At 41.0% G+C, this 22,247-nt stretch overlaps 1 protein-coding gene across 1 annotated transcript in view; it reads right to left on the reverse strand.

Annotated features, from left to right (window-relative positions):
- RASGRF2 (Ras protein-specific guanine nucleotide-releasing factor 2) overlaps window positions 1-22,247 on the reverse strand; it is a gene marked incomplete at its 5' end in the record, with an annotated part of 128,110 nt that overhangs the window by 105,489 nt on the left and 374 nt on the right. The window lies entirely within an intron of this gene.

The following is a 22,247-nucleotide window of genomic DNA, read 5'->3' on the forward strand; positions in this document are numbered from 1 at the left end:
GGTTCCTTGCTATTCCCCTCAAGCAAAGTGCTTTGATGCCTATATATTTTAGATACAAATAAATGACAACCTGAGGCTTTGAGCTCATGTTACTAAAATTGTGTCATTTGTCAGACTAGTAAAGATTATTGTCAAGACTTATCACTAAAGCTAATGAACTACTTTTGACATAGGATCACCATCACTTCAATGTTTGAATGCTTGTTTGCACACATATGACTGTTACTCAGAACTGCAATGACACACAAAACATTTTTCAAGTCAATTATGTGAATCAGATAGATTGCATAAAATTGGAACGTGTCCTTTTGACAAACAATTATTTTCCTATATTATGACTTAAACATATAAAACAATTGCATAACAAAAGGGGCATTAATTTTTAAGGTAAACATATTTTTTTCTGTGACCATAAGATGCATTTAACTTCTTTTTTATTATTTAAAAACACACATAGGTCTAAATGCTACCAGCTCTTCTCTTTAGCAGTGAGATTTTTATCTTATGGTTCAAGAAATTTTCATAGTTGACTTTTGCCAAATTTTGTTATACACTTTTAAAAATAGAAAATACTCAGAATAGGCATCCAACAGATAAGTAAGTAAGTATATATCGGCACTGAATGAATGCCCAGACAGTTAGTCACACAAAATCTAGTAAAGTTATGACAAGACTGTTACCTGGACTAGAATTACTTTAAGACCAATTTGATTTACTGAACTTCGGCAAAAGAGTGACTGAAATGTAGATGCACCATAAATAATCTTGGTGGCCAGCAAATCTATACTAAAAATAATAACTACATTTTAATTTTGCTCTAAGCTATTTTCTTAACATATAAGTCACCATTCTTCTTTAAAAAAAACCTTAAACAAACAAAGCAACTTATGTCCAAAACTATGTTTTCTTGCCAGGGTAAATGTTAAAGGTTGCAAAAACCAAGATTGACTCTGAATACCTACAGGAAAGCTTGACAGTATCAACCAACTGCATGTTAAAACAGGAGCCGAAATTCAGTGTAAATAAATAGGAAAAGAAGTACATGGTGAAAAATAATCTACTTCACACCCTTGATAATAAGCACTGAGGTGACTATGAACTAATCAGGTCTCAGGGCTGCAATGGAAAACATCAAGTCTGTGGCTTGGTGGTCATGAGAAAGACATTCTGGGAAGAGCACAGGCACAAAATGGCCTTATGGATCACGTATATAAATGGCCAGACTACATTTTCAGTGCTGGGTACATCCTGGCTTGATGTCACCAAGCTGCATGGTGTGGTTGATTCCCCAGAGGGAAGGGATGCCATCCAGAGGGACCTGGACAGGCTGAAGGAGTGGGCCTGTGCAGATCTCATCAAGTTCTACAAGGCCAAGTGCAAGGTCCTGACACCTGGGTTGGGGCAGCTGGTGGAGGCTGGTACAGGCTGGTGGAGGAAGGGACTGAGAGCAGCCCCATGGGAGAAGGATTTGGAGGTCCTTCCAATCCAAACCATTCTGAGTCTGTGATTCTCCATCGCAGAAAGAAGAAAACAGAGCTGTGAGTTACAAAGGAAGGCAATAAAACAAACTGAAAGGTAAAAAATTATTCCTGCATACAAATATGGTTATACCTACTAAAATTCTACAGCCTGTAAGAAAATGGAGGAGGAAAAGATGAGGTAATATTTTGTGAGAAAAGACCATCAAGACCATTCAGTGGAAAGGTTCTCCAGATCCCCTTTGAGACTGAGAATGGTGCCAGTAGGAGTAGGACACAGGGATGCAGCAAAAAGCATTTTAGGTTTATACAAGACCTGAAATGACTAAAGAAAGAAGCAAAGGCAGGGAAATGGATGAGTAAGCATGGGAAAACAGATGAATAAGCTGATACAAGAGGCCAATCTGACCAGCACATCTGCCTGTCCATGGCCTGTGCTTGATCACCACAGTGTCTCCTGTTTTCTCCTTAAACTCCATTTCTAACTATTTTCCTGGATGAGGTGACTACATATCTGTGTGCATGTGTGTGCATGGAATGGTAAGTGCCATTAACTGGAGGATGGACCTCAGGTCACATGCAGCCTGTGTGTCTGTGGTGCCAACAGCTGGACTGAATAATCATGCTGGATAACATGGAGCCACAGCTGTCAGTGATCAGGAGAAGTCCCCCTGGCAGCCAACTGTCAATGCTGATGTAAGTCTGGATAGGTGAGTCTCCATCAGTGAGGCAACTGGGGGAGTAAGATACTGAAGAGGGAAGAAGGTCCACACCAGCTACTGATGGGGCCATAAAAGCTGCGTGCCTTGATACTGGTGATACACAGCAGGATCCAGCTGCGGGAGATGAATCAGAGATGATCAGCACAATATGAAGGTTTTGATTAAAAATCAAAAGGTATTTCTTTACGGTAATGTGTAGTGAGCCCTCAGACTACTTGCAACAGCCACTGGAGACTTTATGAAGTAAGTATGTAGGGATCCAAACAGGCATTTGGCAGTCCTAGAAAAAAAGGGTCTACTAGGCACACAGGTATGAACTTCAGCTCAAGACTTCAGGACTGCAAGCTGCTGGAGGCTAAGAAAGCATTTGTGGAAAGCCTCACACACACCCTGTTATGATGCACTTATGGAGCCATCAGCTGTTGACACTGGGAGTGGAGACTGGGCTCAATGAACTTCTGATCTATGGTGGTTGAGCTTACGTTGAAACTTGTGACATTATCAGACTGTTAACTCTTGCTACCGTTGCATGAGGTAAGTGAACATTCTGTAAAATGAGTAATGGAACAATTACAAATGACATGTAGCTAAGTCTAATTTACAGCACAGGGTTGATACTTCAAGTGTGTGACAGCTCTTCAGAAGCTGTATAGTGCCTTCAGTTCCTGAACATTCTTTAAAAGACACTTTATTCACCATAATGATAATCTCCTCGTCCACAGAGCTAAACCAAAGATGGTGTTTTGCCTTGAGCCCTGTAAACACAACAGAGTTGCACAGATTTTTTAGTATTTTTGACCTTGCTCATCTTGCAGGCTAGAGAGTCAAGATGTAAACATTCTCTGGCAAAAACAAGTTCCATCACATGACACCTCTACTGAAACACAGCAATCCCCTTCATTTATTACAATGAAAAATACTCTAAAATGAAAGGTCTCTAGCCATATGCAACCCTCAGCATTTAAAGGTTCTCAAATAAATTGCTGGTAAGTATCTTAATGGCCAGGATGTCAACACTGTCTCAAGAAAACAGGGAAGGTTCCCACTGAACTAAGAAAATGCTGCAACTTTCCTCCATATCTTGACAAAAATACATCACTGGAACACAGAAAATCAGAAAAGAGACTCTCTTTATTATCTATTATGAAATGTTTATCTAGGTAAGAGTGCCATAACTGTCAGTTATCTCATGATCTGCAACCATCAGAACATCTCAGACAAGCCACCAGACATCACTTTCTAGATCTGAGTGTAGGTGTGTGAATAGGAAATCAAGTTTAATGCAAATTTTCAATACTTTTTTTTTTTTTTTTTTTTTTTTTTAACATTAGATGATAGTATATACTTGAAACAATCATATTGCTCTTGCTGGCTGTCAACTGATTCTAGAAAATCTAGTTGCCAAGTACAAGGCCTGTGTTAGAAATAGAACAGTTACAAATTAATTTTAAAAACACTGAACAACTCTTAAGTGTGTGATGGGTGCCAAGTACTGCAAGTAGGAATTATTACAGCCACATTTGGAAGTTGCTGACAACAGGAGTTATGTAGACAGAATTTCATAAAATACATTTAATGAAGTACATTTCATCAAGTTCATTTCAGGATTGCAAGATGGAGCCCTTCTAGGTGATGACAGAGGGTTAGGAGTATTTACTTTGAAAACATAACTCAGGAATTTTCCAAAGCTTTGGGGTCTACTGACATGCTTAAATATTAATATATTTAATATCTAGTAACACTACATGTATTCAACTTTATGTAGATATAAAATATCTTTAAACAGTTGAATTCACCTATATATCCTAGCATGTTTCAGCTCCAGAAACAAATTAAAGTGAGTACTAGCAAATGTTTAAAAAAATTAAGCCAATGTTGCTTAACCAGTACTTAAGAACAATTCATTCAGTGTAACCTTTTAAAACAAGTATTTTGAGTGCTAAGTTTAAGGACATCCTCAGAGCAATTTTCAGTAACAACATCACAATAAAAAAAGTGCATCCCTCCCTGCTTCTAAGTCTATATTGCATATTTTGTTTTACTGATCACAAGGACTTCTGCAGTCTACTCTGTTTTTATTATGCTAACAGGTGCCAACACTTCCATTTAATCCAATCTGGAATGTCTGCTGTATCTTACTGAGCCTCCTTGTGCCTATGTATGGTAAGCTAAGCATGCCTAGCTGTAAGACACCTACAGTTACAGAGCTTTGGCTGCTACACGTACGTACAAGCAGTATCTTCTCATGTAGCTTTTCTGAGTACTTAAAAGAGGGCACTGAAATCGATCAGGGCTTTCTGCATACCCAAATGCTTGCTACGGATTAAAATGCATCAGTCCTGCTAAATAAATTCACTATTACTACCTAAGAGGAAGAGGTTATTTGCTAAGGATATCTGGACATTTTTGATTACGTTTATATAAACAACATTGTCCCCACACCACCCCACACAGGAACAGGCATGAACTCACAGGTTGCCCAAGACATCATGACATCAAAGCAGCACAGGATACCAAGGTCCAGACCAACACATGAAGACTTTTATCACAGAACAGTTTACAATACCACATATTTTCTCAGTTACTTGGAGGAGATAGCTTTAGGAACAGATGATGATGTCTGCATAACAAAAACCTGCAGTAACTCTCGCCTGTCAAAGAGGACTTTTATTAAGGCAGGGAGAGATCTAAGATTTCCAGTAAAGCTACAGACACGGCAAGAGAATAGGAACTGAGACTTTTTAGTGCCAGTCTTGATTTGCTGGTAGAAAGGGTTTTATAGTCTTCTGACAACTATGTGGAGAAGTGTGAGCACTTCTTTTATATATATATATATATATATATATATATATATATATATATATATATATATATAAAAGAAGTGCTCACACTTCTCCACATAGTTGTCAGAAGACTATAAAACCCTTTCTACGTAATTCCAAAGTTAAAACCAAGAGAGAGTGCCAACCATTCTAGGCTGAAACTTTCCATATTTTTACCTTAAGTAGGCTTGTGCTTTTCTCAAAACAGTTAATGGAAAACTGCTGGTGTTTTAAGCAGATTTGACATACGCCAGCATCCTAAATAACAACTAAAAATTAACATACAATGACATTCTCATGACATGAGTAATCCAGAATAAAAGCTGCAGGTTATATATACAATACATGCAGAACTGGATCCTGTCAGTGATGCAACTATTACTCAGTGATAACTAAATAATTAGTGTAGCAACATTCAGGGGCTTTTAAGAGGGTAAGGGAGAGCAGCCTTATCCTGATAAGCACTTTTAATCAAATTAGCCAACTACATTTAAATACACTTCTTTGGAACCTCCCAGAACTCTCTTCCAAATACGTTTTCCATTAATTGCCCATGCTTCCCACATTACTCCACCCCAATCACATCCTTCCTGACCTAGCTTACTTAAAAATAACCTTGAATCAAGAAAGAACATCGGGAAATATAAATGGAAATGGCAGCTGATCAAACCTTAATAAGAGGTACATAGCATTAAAGAAGATCAGGCACCTGGTCCCACCTGATATATTTAGAAGAGTCTAAACTCTGAAGTCACTTAGTTTAAATAATCCACTCCAGTGAAATTATAACAGATATACCCTCTGTAAAAAAGATACACTTACTTTTATGCTTTCGATGTAAGAATCAACACTCAAGCATTTTTATAAGTGGTGTAGGAACGAACCTTTACAATGCTTAGCTCTGCATTCCAGTTTTAGACATTATGCAGGTTTAATACTGGGTAGGTGTTCCCCAAACATATCCTAGGAGGTAAACGTTTTAAAAAAGAAAAAGCCACCTGAAAAAAAAACAACAAACCACTACTGTAAGCAAAGGATAGAGGGAAACTTGGGAAGAAAAAGAGGTAACAAAGTGCTACACACCAGAGCCAACACTAGCCCTTCTGACAGTTTCTTAAATATACTAAAGCTTAACAACCACTTCCTCCTCTCTTCTTCTGTCTTTCTAATAAATACAACCTGAATAAGATCCAGAGTTATGTTACATTCCCCAGGTTAGCAAAACCAAGTATTTTTAAAATATTATTACTGCTCAACAAAAGCAAAAAAATGCTGAATTATGGCTACATTACAAGTACATTAAGAGAAGGAAAAAAGGCTTCAGCTTTGGCTGGCAACAGTTGTATCACATTCTGCTCACTATGGCAAAAAGTGTAAAGTTAAGTTTATTCTAGTTGCACATTTTTTTCCTGATAAAATGTAAAAGTTTGCCAAAGCAGAACGACTACTTCAAATTCAAATCAGATGGAAAATTATTAAAAAGAAAACAACCTCACTCCCCCCCAAAAAAGAAAAGAACATAAGTAGAAAATGCTTGCCACATCGATGCTGCACTGATGTATGCAAAAAGGAAAAAAAAAGAAACATCACAAGCAAAAAGGTCAGAAAGAATTTTCATCTCTTTACTTTTCAGAAAACTTCTGAATTCAGACAGCTACTATGGTTCTCAGTAACACACCAGCTAAGTTGCTATGCCAATAAAAAATTTATTGCAGAGAAATAAAAGACTAATCCCTGCACAGTAACTTAGAACAAAGTCCTGGAATATATATTTCTTTTCACCTATGATTCTCCTTCCTGACAACAAGTGGAGAGAAAAACATAAGAAAGTGAAGTGGGAAGTTTTCCCTTAATAAAAAAATTCCTAATATTTGGGCCGATAACTAAGTTCTGTCCTATGTCTAAATGTCCTGGGTGAAGATTCTACATCATCTTCTACTTGTTCTCTGAGACTTGTCATTCAGCCAGTTTTTAATCCACATCATGGTCCACTTATCTAACCCATGGTTTGTCAGCTGTCTACAATGATTATGTTATGGGATATAGCATCCAAAGCCTTACTAAAGCCAAGGTAAACAGCCTCCACTGCTTTCCTCTCATTGATCAGGTTAGTCACCTCCACAGGGAAGGCTCTCAGGTTGGTCAAGCATTATTTCCCCTTTGTAAATCTATGCTGACACCTAGTCACTCTCTTATCCTCACATGGGTGGAAATGCTTTCCAGGAAGATTTGCTTCATCACCTTCCCTGGTAACGAGGTGAGACTGACTGGCCTGGACTTCTCTAGATCTTAATTTTTGCCCTCCTTGAAGATAGGAATGACACATGTGCTTTTGCAGTCTTCAGGAACTTCTCCCAATCACCATGACACCCTGCAACCTTCAAGCCTATGATATAAGCAAAAAGTTTGGATACCACTGGACTACATTAAGACATCATGTAACACTATGGAGGAATTCAAAACCAAGCAGACTTGTGTTCCTGAGTCACTCTAGAATTTAGAATTTATTTTTTTTTTATTAAATTGAAGTAATTTATAGGGGAAAAAATATGTTTACTGAATATATTTGCCAAATAGAGACATTACAGTAAGAATACAAAGTCCAAAGATCTAAAGATATTAGGAAAGATGCAAAAAAACACAATTCAGAAAGTTGAGATGCCATGGTCTTGCTATTCTTACTTTAAAAATCTCACACTCCACCATGGAGGTAAAAAAATAATATTAGAGACAGAATACAGAATTGCTTTCAAAATTACTTGGAATTACTCTCTGACTTTTGAAAATCAAATCATTATAGCTCCTTCTGGACATTCAGCTTATTCTACAAGCCATTTAAAGCAGAACCCAACGTCCACTTGTACACCTGTCATGCAGCCAATCCATTAGGTCTCCACCTGAGGCCTTACATACTCCCTACATCCTGGAAATCCACTGCCTGACCCAGAAATTTAAAGGTATGGCAATCTGGCTAGAGCAAGACCAAGCAGTCAAGACAGGGCTTACAGAAAGGGGCTGAATCAGAAAGTGGACTGTGATTGCAAGGGTGTCCACTATGGGAAACCAACCTGTGCGCATGAGAGGGGTGAGGAGCCACATCAACATAGTGATGCCACAGGCAAATACTACAGCTGTTCTGTCAGGTACAACCCACACCTTTCAGAGAACTCTCCACAACAGCTCTTTGAGGCTCACACCACAGTGCTTTCTTCCAAGCCCAGGAATGGAAGCTAAGTGAAGTATTTCTTAAGTAACCTCTTGTGCATGGCACCACTGTCAGAATAAGAAGACTTAGTTGCTTACACTTCTCCACCCAACTTGAAAACCAACAGCAGAAAGTCTGGGGGTGACTGGTGACAGCCAAGATGCCTTCACTAAGGGCAAATACTGTCTGACTAGTTTGGTGGCCTCTTATGCTGGGGTCACATCCTTGGTGGACAAAGGCAGAGCAACTGATGTCATTTTTTGATTTGATGGATGGACCATTTGTTGGTTAAGGAACTGTCTGGATCACTGCAGTCAAGAGTTGTCGTCAACAGCTCAATGTCCAAATGAAAACCAGTTGACAAGGGTCGGTACTGGGACCAATCTTGTTTAACATCTTTGCTGGAGACATGGACAGTGGCACTGAGCATACCCTCAGTTTGCTGACAACACTAAGCTGTGTGGTGAAATCAACACACTGGATGGAAGGGATGCCATCCAGAGGAACCCTGACAGGCTTGAGAGGTGGGCTCGTGCAAACTGCATGAAGTTCAACAAGGCCAAGTGCAAGGTCCTGCACCTGGGTTGGGCAAGCCCAAGCACAAAGACAGGGTGGGCAGAGTACGGGTTGAGAACAGCCCTGAGGAGAAGGACTTGGGGGGGTGATGGTGGATAAGATGCTCAACAAGAGCTGGCAATGTGTTCTTGCAGCCGAGAAAACCCACCATGTCCTGGGCTGCATCAAAAGAAGTGTTGCCAGTAGGTCAAGGGAGAGGATTCTCCTCCTCTGCCCCACTCTGATGAGACCCCACCTGCAGTGCTGTATCCAGTTTTGGAGACCCCAACATAAGAAGGACATGGAGCTCCTGGAAAGAGTCTAGAGGAGGCCAGAAAGATGATCCAAGGCTGAAGCAGCTCTGCTCTGGAGACAGGCTGAGAGAATTGGGGGTGTTCGGTCTGGAGAAGAGAAAGCTCCATAGAGACTTTACAGCACCTTCTAGTACCTGAAGAGGCCACAGGAAAGCTGGGGTGGGGATGTTCACTAGGGCATGTAGTGAGAGGATGACAGGTAATGGATTAGAACTGGAAGAGGGGAGAATTAGATTGGACATTAGGAGAAAATTATTCACTATGAGGGTGGTGAGACACTGGAACAGATTGTTCAGGGAAGTTGTGGAAGCCCCATCCCTGGAAGTGCTCAAAGCCAGGTTGTGTGGGGCTCTGAGCAACCTGATCTAGCACGAGATGTCCCTGCCAATGCAGAAGGGTTGAAGCTAGATAATCTTTAAGGTCTCATCCAACCCAAACCATTCTGTGATCCCTCAGCAGGCCAAGATATGAAATGTTTTTGCCCTGGAAGATACTGAAGCAGTTGCACAAGTAGGAAACAATGCATTTGAGAGGCCGTGAGAAAGGACACAAATGATGAGGTAAGCCTTAGACAGGTACTTGGTTTTGCTCATGTGTTTTCTCTCTTGCTAGCACATTGAGTCATGTTCTAGTATGATCTGAATGAGAGGAGCAGAGAGACTAAGCAAACTCATACAGCCTTCCCAGCATAACTCACACCAGGGAATTGAGAAGCAACGCATTAGTAGTTGTGGGGCAGAAACAGACCAGAAAGACAAAACAAAACAAGCAGTTTGAAATTTACACAAGGCAAAGCAAACACTGACAGGAAAGACTCAAAGAGGAGGACAAAAGAAAGATGAATCAAACCTGTGTACAACCATATAATAGGAGCCTAGCACTGAATTTCAGTGATTACAAAAATCGTTCAGTCTTGACAGAGAAGAAACAACTTTCTGGCATAAAGTTGTATTAAGAGGACCTGCTGTGATTACAAATAACTTATCCACCAAAAGAAAAAGAAAAAAAAAAAGAAAAAAAAAAGTGAGAAAGAAACTTTCCAGTTTCAGCTAAGTACATCCAAACTGAACTGCCTGAAACAGAAAATTCCACAATTGAGGTTAACGGGACCAGTGAGAGTGTTTTGCCTGAAAGGACAAATCTGGAAGGTGTATCCAAGAGATGCCAGTGGCAGAGGAAAATAAAGTCATAGATAAAGTCAAGAAACACCCTAGCTGTAGGTTTCAGGATTAGGCACTTCTCAGGTCTCACCACGTGCCTTTCCTGTGTGCAGAAACACGCACGTTACACCTTATGCCTAACTAGACCACTTCTGCTTTCACCCATCAGGCTGCAGATGAACACCCTAAAATACCACAAGGATAAACAAATATCCCAATGCAGATGGTGTTATCCATATGCTGGCATATGGGAAGCACTATTAGGCTTGTTTTACTACTGCAGAAGTAAGGCAGTCAAGAAACTAATTCACCAGGAGGACGCAGGGAGTGAGGGGCCCAGGATGCAAATGCACCCAGGACGCACCCGACCCAAATAACCATTCTTCTGCTCTGTGTTGCCCAACCTGTGAGCAGGTCATGCACGAGACGCCTTCAAAAAAGCAAAAATAAAACAAAAACCTCAAAGTGCTATTTGCAGGAAGTCAGTGAGCTTTAAGAAAACCCATTTAAAATCAGAGCTGGGAAGGTAATTTAGGTAATTTCTTTTTAATTATTTTTTTTTTTTCCTTTTTCCTTCCCCCCACTCCCCATTCTGTGAAAGGTAAAATTATTTATTTATTTTGCATGGAACCACTTGGCATCGTCCTGCATTGTCAAGCACATCTGAGTGGCTGCCTTGACTTGGTTCACTTGGCTGGCAGGCAGCCAGGCTATCCGCTGCTAAGCTACAAGAATGCAGCGCAGCGTTCAGGGAAGAGTTATCTCTCCTTAAAGCATTTTAGTACTAGTATACATGGTGCAGACATGACTTTTGTGTGGGTCCACAGCAATTTTCATACTGCTGATGATGGAGCTCTCTCAGGTCGCTGCACATTCTGGACCATATAACACTGGACACCAGCTAGCTTGGCTTCCCCTCAGGCCCCCAAATAATGCACTTACGAAACTTCCATCTGCAGCAGGCAGCAAAAATACAAGAAAAAAAACCTACTCCAGAGGCCTGCAAGCACACACCTACTACAGTAACAAATCTGCACCAAAATTAATTGTCCCTGTTTGGGTGTTTCCATAATAAAATCACGTGGGTGAAAAAGTGTTTTTCTACAAGTATTTGTACCTCAGTTTCACACTGTTGGTTTCTTGTTTAGTTTTTGGTGTTGGCTTTTTTTTTTGGGGGGGGTGGTTTTGAGGCTCCCTTGTGCGTTGTTAATTTAGCCTCATGTGTGCAAACATAATGATCACAGTCCTTTATCATGATTCTTCCTTGAGGAGATCCTAGTTCAGTTACCACATGTGAGACATAACTTCTTATTTTGCTTTATCTTAATTATTAAGTGCACATCTCCCTGCTTTAGCCATTGCACACTGATCAGCAGAGTTCAGAAACTTTTTACATTACATCCTATGACATTTCTCGTTACATCATTCAGATGCTTCCTTAGAATTAATGCATTTATTTTCACAATAGCCCAGGGGCAATATGGAATTACTGCAAATATGTTCAGCACAAAACACAGCAGTTTCAGATGCAACTCAATTCCGATGCCTGATCTGAAAAACCATCAACCTTTGGTGTTTCAGTGGCACTTTTACTTGTTCTAATCACTGCTTTCATAGAAATCAGTTCTACCTTTGTGTACTGGGCTCTCATGCCAAGTCAGGTCCCCAAAACAAGGAACGATTAATTGCTGTAAAACACCTCATGAATGTGATTTGTGCAATTTTTCACAGGGTTCCTAGGCAAAAGACAGAATCCATTCCCTACATATGGTGGTCTTATTTTACCATAAAATCATCTTTCTCTTCCTGCAGCCTCATGCCTCTTGTACTGCAAATGCTCTGAGCAAGAGGGACAAACAGGAAAGCCCTGCAGAAAATTACCCCTTTGAGGACATTAATTGCAATTCTTCTTCTGAATACCATATGAGAAAGAAGTCCCAGGAAATAAACAGATCTCCTGAAACTCCAGAGCACAACACAGAAGAAAGCATTCTGGTCTGCTCAAGAAGCCTCAGCTCCATCCTTTTGACTGCTGGGCACTTGATCCTGCATCCGTGCAGCCTGTTCACACATGCTGTGCACACACAGCTCCTTGGACTTCACAGAAAAGCAAAAGGTACAGAAAATGTGCACAAACATGCACTAATACTTGTAAGGAACTCCTGGGTCCTGAGCTGGCACCATGACAGCAGTGGCTGGCTAGATTCCCACTGTGCAATAGCCACGAGAAGGAGCAGGCAGGTACCTCTACAGCTGGCATCACACCTTGCATCTGCTGTCACACAAACACACACACAAAAAAAGAGATTCCTGCATTCTGAAGGCTGGAAGCACCAGTTAATGAGGGTCTGCTCCCTGTCACTGTTCCCCAGCACAGCTGGTGTTCCCTTCACTCATCACACACCGCTTGGGGCAAAAGACCTCACAGTTACAAAGACAACAAATATACACAGTAAACTACACATAATAAAGCTGAGTTCCTTCCCAGGAGCCCTCAATTTGCCCAATGCTCCATCAAGCCCTAGGAACAGGTAAGAATATCTATGATGCTCCCAGATGCAATAGCAGTACTATCACCTCAGTGCCATTAATACTCTTCTTCCCTTCACTTGAACATGTGGATATCAATGCTGGATCTCTCCACTCTTCTGTCATTTTTATTCCACCTTTCTCTTAAGAGAGGCTTAACAGGTAGCCCATAAATCTTAAATTCTCCCCAACAGGTTTATTAGGAAGATGCATTTTTCTTATTTCTCTAGAATTGTTCTATGAGCGCCAAATTGAAGGGAATTACTGCAAAAGAAGGCTGCAATTTTCTTGTCATGCTGAAGAGTCCATGCATGCATGGGGTTAAAAAGAAATTCCTGATTTCATTCTGGGGGCCACCAGTGAAAATCTGTCAAAGCTATTGAACAAATTCTACATAATTCCAGAGAACAATATAAAATTTCTGGCATTTGCTGAAACAGAAAAAGCATCTTGTGTAAGGGAGAAGAAGTGAACAGAAAGCAGAAAGAAAAAGAACCAGCTGTCATCTGCAATCATCATAAACTTTCTAAAAATATATGAGGATCAAGCATACATCTAAAACACCAAACAAAATAAACCAGTAACTTACTATCTTTCAGGACCCAACACGGGAGATTTCAGAACTTTGTCTACAGCCAGAACACTCAAACCTCATGGTTCACCAGATGAAAAACCAATAGATACTCCCCATGACAGCAGCAGGACATGTTCTTTGAGGGGCCAGGGACACATGTGAGTCAGAGGTCCAAGTTCAACAACTGACTGAGGTTTAGTCATTACAGTCAGTGGGGTCTGCTCAGTTTAATGAATGTAGACACTTAATTTAGGATGGGTTAACCAGTTCTCTAGACTGCACTGACTGTGCCACAGGACATACTTGTATGAGGCACTTGAAGTTGCATGAGCAGCTTCCCACCCTACATCCCACTACTGCCAGTATGCAGACAAAGCTTATAATTTATTCAGAGAAGGCTAAATAAGGCACAACATTTTTTAAAAGGTAATATAATTAGCTCACCAAGTTCAAAGGATTGCAAAGATGTACTGTAGTGCAATGGAAACCTTGCAATAATTTAGAAACCTGAACCATGCTAGGTCAAAGCTGCAGAAGGATTAAGCAGCAGATAATTTCAGTTTCTCAGCAATTATAGCACAGCGAAAAACTCAAAAAGCAAAAAATGGATGGAAGTCACTGTTCCACATTGCCACAAGAAGACAGAGAACTATGAAGGAGACACAGCACAACCCCAGATTCTCTTTGATAGCTACAGCATTTAACTCTGAAAACAAAATCCAAGTAAGTAGTGGAACTGATTGGAGCTGCCACAATAACAGACTTCCACAGACTGTAGAACAGTAGAAGGAAAATTGCTTAGGACAATACAGTTCAGAATTGGGAGTTTATAAACACCTGCTAATAAAAATCAGTTCTCAACAAATGGAAAATACAATAGAGAGATTGAAATGGCTGGATTAAATTGGGAAAGCCTCTGCTTCTACACATACTGATTCTATACATCTACATATCTATACATCTACACATAAAGAAAACCTATGAGACTGGTAAATCAAAATAAACACCAGAACCTAGATTATAAGCATATGTTCCTAGACATCCAGTGCAGAGACAAAGTGTTAAAAAAAAAACCTGTCCCTCAGTTAATCCTTAGAATCAGTAATGGCTGATGTAGAGAGAAAAAACTGAAAAGAGGTATGTCGTGATTCCTTGTCTCTCGTGGCTGCCTTGCCAATGATATCATGGTTTGGGCCCAACACCACAACAAAGGAACAGCCCCACGGCCACTCACTCAGCTCCCCACACACACACTCTGGGATGAGGACAAAGCTCATGGGTTGAGACAAAGGACAAGGAGGTTCTTCACCCATTAAGATCCTGGGCAAAACAGACTCACTTTGGGGAAAAATAATGATTTCACACTCATCAAACTCACACAGGACACAGACATACACAGAGCAGGGCTTGCACATGTTACCCCCAGCCCTCCCTTCTTCCCAGCCCCAAATCCCTTTGTTCCCGGTTTCTCTCCCTCCTTCCCCCCAGCGGCACAGGGGGATGGGGATGGGGTTTAGAGTCAGGTCACAGGCTGGTGGTTCCTGCTGCTCCTTCCTCCTCAGGAAGAAGGATTCCTTACAGTCCTGCCCTGCTTCCCCACGGGGTCCCTCCCATGGCAGAGAGTCCTCCAGGAACCTCTCCTTCATGAGTCCTTCCCACCAGCCCTGGAGCTGCTCCAGCCTGGGCTTCCCACAGAGTCAGTGCTGCTTTGTCTAAGCTCTTTTCCCCTGCTGTGGCATTTATCTTCTCATTCACTGTGTAATTTCTGGTAACTTCTTCCCCAAGTGTAACCAGAAATCCTCCAGAAAGGAGTGTGAACTATACCCACAAATATTTATGGATTATATTAGGCAGCCTCTACCTGCAACTTTAACACTCCCTCTAACGGCTCCTTGGCTGGGTTTGGAGGAGGGGGAGCTTCTCAGCTTCTTAATGGAGCCACTCCTGGGGCCCTTCCTCTGCTACCAAAAAACCCACCAAACCAGCACTAGGTACTATGTGGCATCTCATTTTCCTTCAAGCACACGACCAGGCAGATTACACTGTCTGAACTGCTGTGGCCAATCAAGCAACATGCTAATACCGATGCTGCTTCCAGGGCAGGTAAAACCTACCCGCAACAAGAACAGAGTGAGAATGCCCAGAATGTTCACACTGAAAAACCAGCTTGTGTTGCCCCACATTGCACAGCAGCCGTGGTACCAAACCTGCACTGAAGTCCTGGGTCTAGGGAAGCCTGGACTGCTAGTACCAAATTCCATGAACGGCCACAAGTGATGGATTGGTATTTTCAGACCTCACGAGCCACCTGAGGTCTATGTGACTGATTTCCTGCCCTGAAGGGATTCTTTCTGGTGTGAATCTGCTCCACTGTAGGTGGAAGCCAAGCAGTAGGACACTGTGTAGAAGTGCCCTGCTTGCAGTGCAGGAGAGTCCTGCAGCCATCAGCTCTCTACAGAGGCATCATGCACTCCCGGTGGACATCACTGTTGCTCAAGGTGCAGTATGGACACACACCCCAGGATCCACAACAGGCTGCAGCACAAGGTGCCCCAGCCCTTCCCTCCTTGCACCAACTCGCCAGTAATGCAGATGTATTGCAAGTGGCAAAGCAAGACGGGTAATTATCATGTCTGTGGCCAAACTGAGCAACCACGACATCAGCTTTGATTGTACAAGCAGATTCTTAGGATGGAAAATCCTCAGCAAGTAGATTTGTAAAATGCTGCTATATTACCAATTGTGACATTGAAATACATAATATATGAATATATATAGAATCATAGAATCATATGTTGCCATATTACTACAGAAATAGAAGCAGCTCTGCCTGTACCTTCTATTCCAATACATGGTGAGGAAGAATGTGACCAAAAAAAACAAGGCATAATGTGTTGCCACTCTGCTTACATGATGAAGAATAATTTAAAAATAATTCTATTTTAAAAGTTAAATAAAGGCAAATTAAAGTAAGTGGAGTAGAATTATTCAGTAGATTAGGGACTGACTTGCTATTTTTGTGCTCAGACTTTTTCAGTTTTCTACAAATTTTGTCTTACATTTGAGGAACTAAACAAATTAAGCAAAATCAATGCAACTCTGCCAACAAAGGAGACAAAATTTCAGAAGTAGTAGCATTGACTGTAAGAGTGGTGGAAGAATGGCATTCATTTTAAACTGTCATGATACTTTATTTTAAACATAAATTGCATATTCACAGCACAGCTGTGACATACACTGCTGCATGTAGGTTCTGGCCACTTCTCACAGCCTTCATGTGATGTTTAAGGACAAGAAGGTGGAACACATTATTCACACATGCCACATGTTTGTGTGGCATGTTTGGTCTTCATGATTTCAGATGGATTTCTAATCTAGTTCTAACCTGCTTCCAGGCTTGCACTCACTGACATTTCACCTGCTAGCTAAAGGATTTCCCAGCAACTCCACAAATAAGCCTTTGCCAAATGTCATTTGCCTTGGGATCTAATTATTTTTCCAATAACTTAATTAGGGAGTATGCACTTCTGTTAAAGCATACTGTAATATTTAAGGATCTTACAACCTCACAGAGAAATGTTAGAGACTTCACCCTGTGGTTTCTCTTAAAAAATACTTTGTCTCACCAAGATCTGGTCTTATTACCATCAGACCCAATGTTCTTTTAATTACTTTTCAGTCTGATACACAGGCAGTGTCTTCTGTTGCCTTTTGCCCTGAAGCATGACAGACACACAAGAACAGAAAGCAGCAGATCAGCCTCCAGTTCCTGATCAAAGTCACTTCTGTGGGTCAAAGTAGCAAAAGGTTTACTATTAAACTCTTCAGAGGCATCAATATTCTCCAAGTTATGTGTCTGTGGATTTAACTAACCTTTCAAGAAGAAGTCATGCCGAAAGTAAACTAGTTCTACCTATAGCTCCTTCTCAGCTGGGTACATTCCCACTTCTGCATAGTTATGAGCAGCCCATTTCATAACACTACAGCAGAAATCTACATTTTCAAGAGTTAGAATTAAATATCGATATTTTTGCAAAATAGTGATAAATACAGCAATTGCATTTTCCAATCTTCTCTTTATCTCTGAAACGTGCTCATTACAGGTACTGCAGGTAAACACAAAACATCCATCAATTAGCAAAGTCAAGTCCCTGGAGAGACTGTAACGGTTGTGCTTTGCTATTTACTTATTGCCTGTTTCCTTAGGCCAGAAATCACACTGTAAATTCACTTTCACTGTTCTGACAAGGAGCCAGAGGCAACCACTTCAATGCAGCTTCCTTAAGCACAATGTCGTGACTTGTTTTCCAGTTACTGCTGAAACACATATCAAAACAACTCAAACCAATGCATTTGTGTAAAGTAAAGTTTGTGCCCACAAACTGTATCATCTCACACAGTGACCAAATGACAGCGGGGTAAGAGAGATTGCCCAGGAAAGTAAACAAGAGGTAGTTAGCCCCAAGTTGCCTTCATGCAAGAACCATTCAGAGACCCTTTCACGATAAGGTTTTACAAAGACTCTCATCTCAGTAGCACTAGTATCTTAAAACTTTCCCAGTGGTCATCTTTTTAATTAACTCCTCCTGTTGAAGGTAATCCACCCAAAAAAATAACATTTGGAGGCAAAAAAAAAAAAGTATATATATAAAAAATCCAACCATTTTCTTTTTTTTTATTCTCAGATACTGAGAATACCAATTTACCTATCATTTTTTAAATAATGCAGGAAGTTTCTAAAACATGGGCATCTCTGATGGACCTCTGCAGTAGGACATCCCAGGGACCTGCCCACAAGCAAGCAGTGAAATTAATGGACAATGCTACACCTGAGGGTGGCAAGCTGTCCTGGCAAAAGGTAACACCACTCCTCATCCATCTACTACATTCAACAGACATAGGATGCTGTGCAACATGGGGGTTTGTTCACTCCCTAAGAGTGAGGACATTAACTATTAATTTTTTAGATCTTCAGGAAACAAAAAAAAATTAAAAAAATAAAAATGCCTCTAGCACTGTTGCTAGGTTTTATATATACTAAATCAGCAGAAAGGTACAGCAAAAGCTTGTTGGTGGCATATGCCTGCCTTATCACTTCAAGGAATGCATGTAAAGCAGAGAGGTTTCAAGCACTGTGAAATCACCATGTCCTTTATAAAATAAATACAGAGCCACGGCAAGCAGAAAAAAATTCAAATAATTGGATTCTGTTAATCTGTGGGGACATCGACTTAATACTGCATTTAATTTTGCTAAGTGGGAGGAAGATTATTGCAGGCAAGATACAAAGAATAGTCTATGCTCAAATTGTATAACATCTACAAGCTTAGAGACACTAAGACAGTTATTAATAACCATATCAGAACATTTCCATGTATTCAATCCACAGTTATGAAAGAAACTAAACACACAGGCCTCCTCCCAATGCAGATAATAATAATAATAATATTTACATTCCTCTATGCTCTTGCTTCCAGTAGTCTTAAAAAAAAATAATCTGTGAACGTGATGGGTAACAAGTGCCAGTCTTCTATCAAACACTGCAGACAGCAATTTTCAGGCATTTTAGGTTACTTTTAAAAGAGGTTAGCCATGCACTGAGACAAAGACATTCTCTTTCTATCATTTTTGAAACAAAAGCTGAAAATCATTCTAATCAAGTCTGTCATCATTACAGAGGAGGACTTGTTGGGAGTTGCACTTGTTTACATCCTATGGTTCCCGGGGGAAGAAGCAGTTTAACTAGTATCAGAACTGAAGCTTTCCACATGCAGTATTTCCATGCCCTTATTTGCTGTTTTGAGTATCAGTTTCTTCCATCTCATTGTTCTTCAAATAAATCTACTTTTTTTTTTTTTTTTCCTGAAATGAGAAATCAGAGTGCATAGCCACACCTGTTTGGCATTTACAGAAACTTCTGAAATCTGAGAGAGATCAAAACACTTTTCTAAAAAAAGAAAGATCTCCCCCTACAAATAATTTAGGATCTGCAACATACTCAATTTGGTGATCTACTCCCAAAGTATCAACTGATTCATACATTATGCAGTTTGTTAACATTAAGAAAGGTGCTGTATTTTACAAGAATTTTCTTTGAAGCTTCTGAATGAAAAAAATGATACCAATATCTTAATGGAAAAGAGAAAAATAAAAGTGCATTCTGTCACAGCAAGTTTTTTCAAGCTCTTAATACTTTACTATTACAGCAAATTTTACGAAAGCATTTGGCATCTTCTGCAAAACAGTGGCACAGCTGCTGTTGTGCTTTAATGTTTCCTTATGATGGACTGCTGGAAGGGCACAGCAACACCAGGAGATCGTAGATGTCCAACCACTCAGCTGCTGGACTTGTTGGGAAGCTGCCCACACCTAAACATCTGTTGACCGAAATGCAATCTCCTCTATAGGCAACTGCAGCTCCAAAACTCTCCCTCCCTGAACTCTCTGACAGCTTCTCAGCACAGTTCTTACCTGGCACATGAGGTGAAAAGCAATCCCTAAGCAACTCCAACTAAAATTAAAAGGACCTGCAAGCTAAAGAAAACAGCATCTATTTGTTCTGCATGCATTTTCCATAATCTTCAGTTATATAACTTCAAGAAAATGCACTGCTTTTTCAAATACCCACTCAAAGGATGCTGATGAAGCTCTCTCATGTGATTAGTTCTTCCTCCTCTCCCTCATTTCTATAATTCTACAGTACATAGGACTCTACTGTCTAAATTACCTAGGTAAGTAAAACCCAAACTAAAAGAAATTATTTTTTTCCTTCTCTCTCTTTCAGATAAGAGTGATTTGATTCTTCCAAAACCGGGATAGTGCTTTTCTTTCATTCCACTAACACAGTTGTGTGGTTAAATCAAAGCAAATTAAATCTAGGCAGTATTTTTATGCTGCCAGTAGTTAACATATACAGCACTGAATTTTCATTATCAACTGATTAAAATAACTTTGCCTTCCTCTGCTAATAAAATGAAGGTTCACAGTTTATTACTTTACACCTATAAAAACAGGAGCACATTTTCTGAAGAAAGAAGAACTGTGTAATTTTCAAGTATCTATTTTTTTTTTCTTGTGAACAATCAGTTTTAGTCACTGGGGGAGCTTCCTTAGCAAAAGTTTGCATCTATATTAATACACAAACGAGTCTGCATTTTAATGAGTAAACATCTTAAAAAACTACTAACACTTAAAAGTGTTATCCTGTACCAAGCAAAAGGTGAGTGGAAAGTCATTTTCAGATGGTCTGCCCTGAAAACTAGCATGCCAAAAAAAACCCTGAAGTGTTGTTATGCCTCTTTAATAGCAGTCTTCTATTGTTAAAATCATTGACATGGCTGATGCTTAATGCAAAGCAAAATTCAGCTTCAGCCCCTGTAATTATTTTGTCTCTGCACCACTAAGTGTAAGTACAAACAACACAGATTTCATCACTAGTGAAGCACAAGTTAACATTCCCGGAGAAAGGCATTGTTGTCACACAGTGCTCTCAGTCAAGCCACAGTTTAACAACACTGCTGATGAGCAAGTGTACAATGTAAAGCAGATAGAGAAATATTCGTGTTTAATTTATTTATTTGTGTTTATTCTAAGGAATCCTCCCATATTTCATTTATCAATGCCTACAGAAAACATGCCTCAAAGCAACAGGCAAGAATGTGACCAATGACTATTACAAACCTACAACTGTACCAACTTCCCAAAGTTCACTGGCTTTAACTATGTGCCATCTCAAACGGCTGCTTAAGCCTCACCAGTATTTGCTCTAAACGGGCAAAGAAGCACAAACTGAAGGCAAGGTTCCCAGGTTTCCTCACCGAGTTACCACACTCAGGGATGTGCTGGTTTTCAGGAGCCGACTGGGGTCTGTGTCCCCTTCTGGCAACCAGCAGGAAACACCTGCCACCAGCTCCAAACCACCTTCCTTGCAGCTACCCGAACTTTTCCAATCTAGTTTGACACCTATTCCATTTCTCTTGGTATGCACACAGGCATACCAGGAGCAGATGCAAACTAATTTCAACCAGGCAGCAACTAAGACCAAGAATTGATGTGAGGAAAGCATGTGGTTAAGATACCCAATCTCTACCTACTTTTGAACAACTACAGTGCCCTTCACAGTTATGCAATGGACACAGAGAGCATTTCACCACTGACACATGTCAGGGTGATCAGCCTCCTGGAGAGGGAACCTGGCAGTTCACACCTTCTGAGCCACCATCCCTCACAGGAACCCATCCCACCTTAGCCTCCAGCACCCCTTTGCCATTATCAGCTCTGCAACACCTGCCGGGCTGCTGCTGAAATCATGGAATCACAGAGCCCCCCAGGTCTGGAGAAGACCCTTGGGATCACCGAGTCCAACCCAAATCAGGGCACACGCTCACCCCCACCTCCCAGCTACCAGCCCAGCTCTAGGAAGGGGTCCCAAGGGAGAGCCAAGAGTATGTTACCCCTCACAGCCTTGCTGAGAGAGGCAGCAGCTCCACAGGTGCCCAGGGACAGGGTCAGTGAGTCCTTTAGGGTCCCCCCGCGCTGTTTTGGCCCTGCAGACCCTCCATCTGCTGACTTTGGGTGGAACTGTGTAGCTGCATCGCAGAGGCACTGACATCAGGGTGACACCAGGCTCTGTGAAATGCCGTTCCCCAAGCAACCTGGGGAAATCAAAGTGTGCAAGACACCGGGAGGAGAACTAAAAAAGACTCGAGGATGAAGGAAGAGTCATTGGGCGGGATGGGGAACCCGACGGCCTTGCCACTTTCTCAAGCTCCCTCTGCTCTTTGGAGCGTTCCAGGACCAGCTCTGCACTGCTGGACGGGGCTGGGGACCGGTCACGGACCTTACTCCTCCCGGGGAGGGGCGGCCCGGGCGCCCCGACGGCGGGGGCT

This window comes from Chaetura pelagica, unplaced genomic scaffold, assembly GCF_000747805.2.
Source record: "Chaetura pelagica isolate M959 unplaced genomic scaffold, ChaPel_1.0 scaffold191, whole genome shotgun sequence".
Classification (NCBI taxonomy): Eukaryota; Metazoa; Chordata; class Aves; order Apodiformes; family Apodidae; genus Chaetura; species Chaetura pelagica.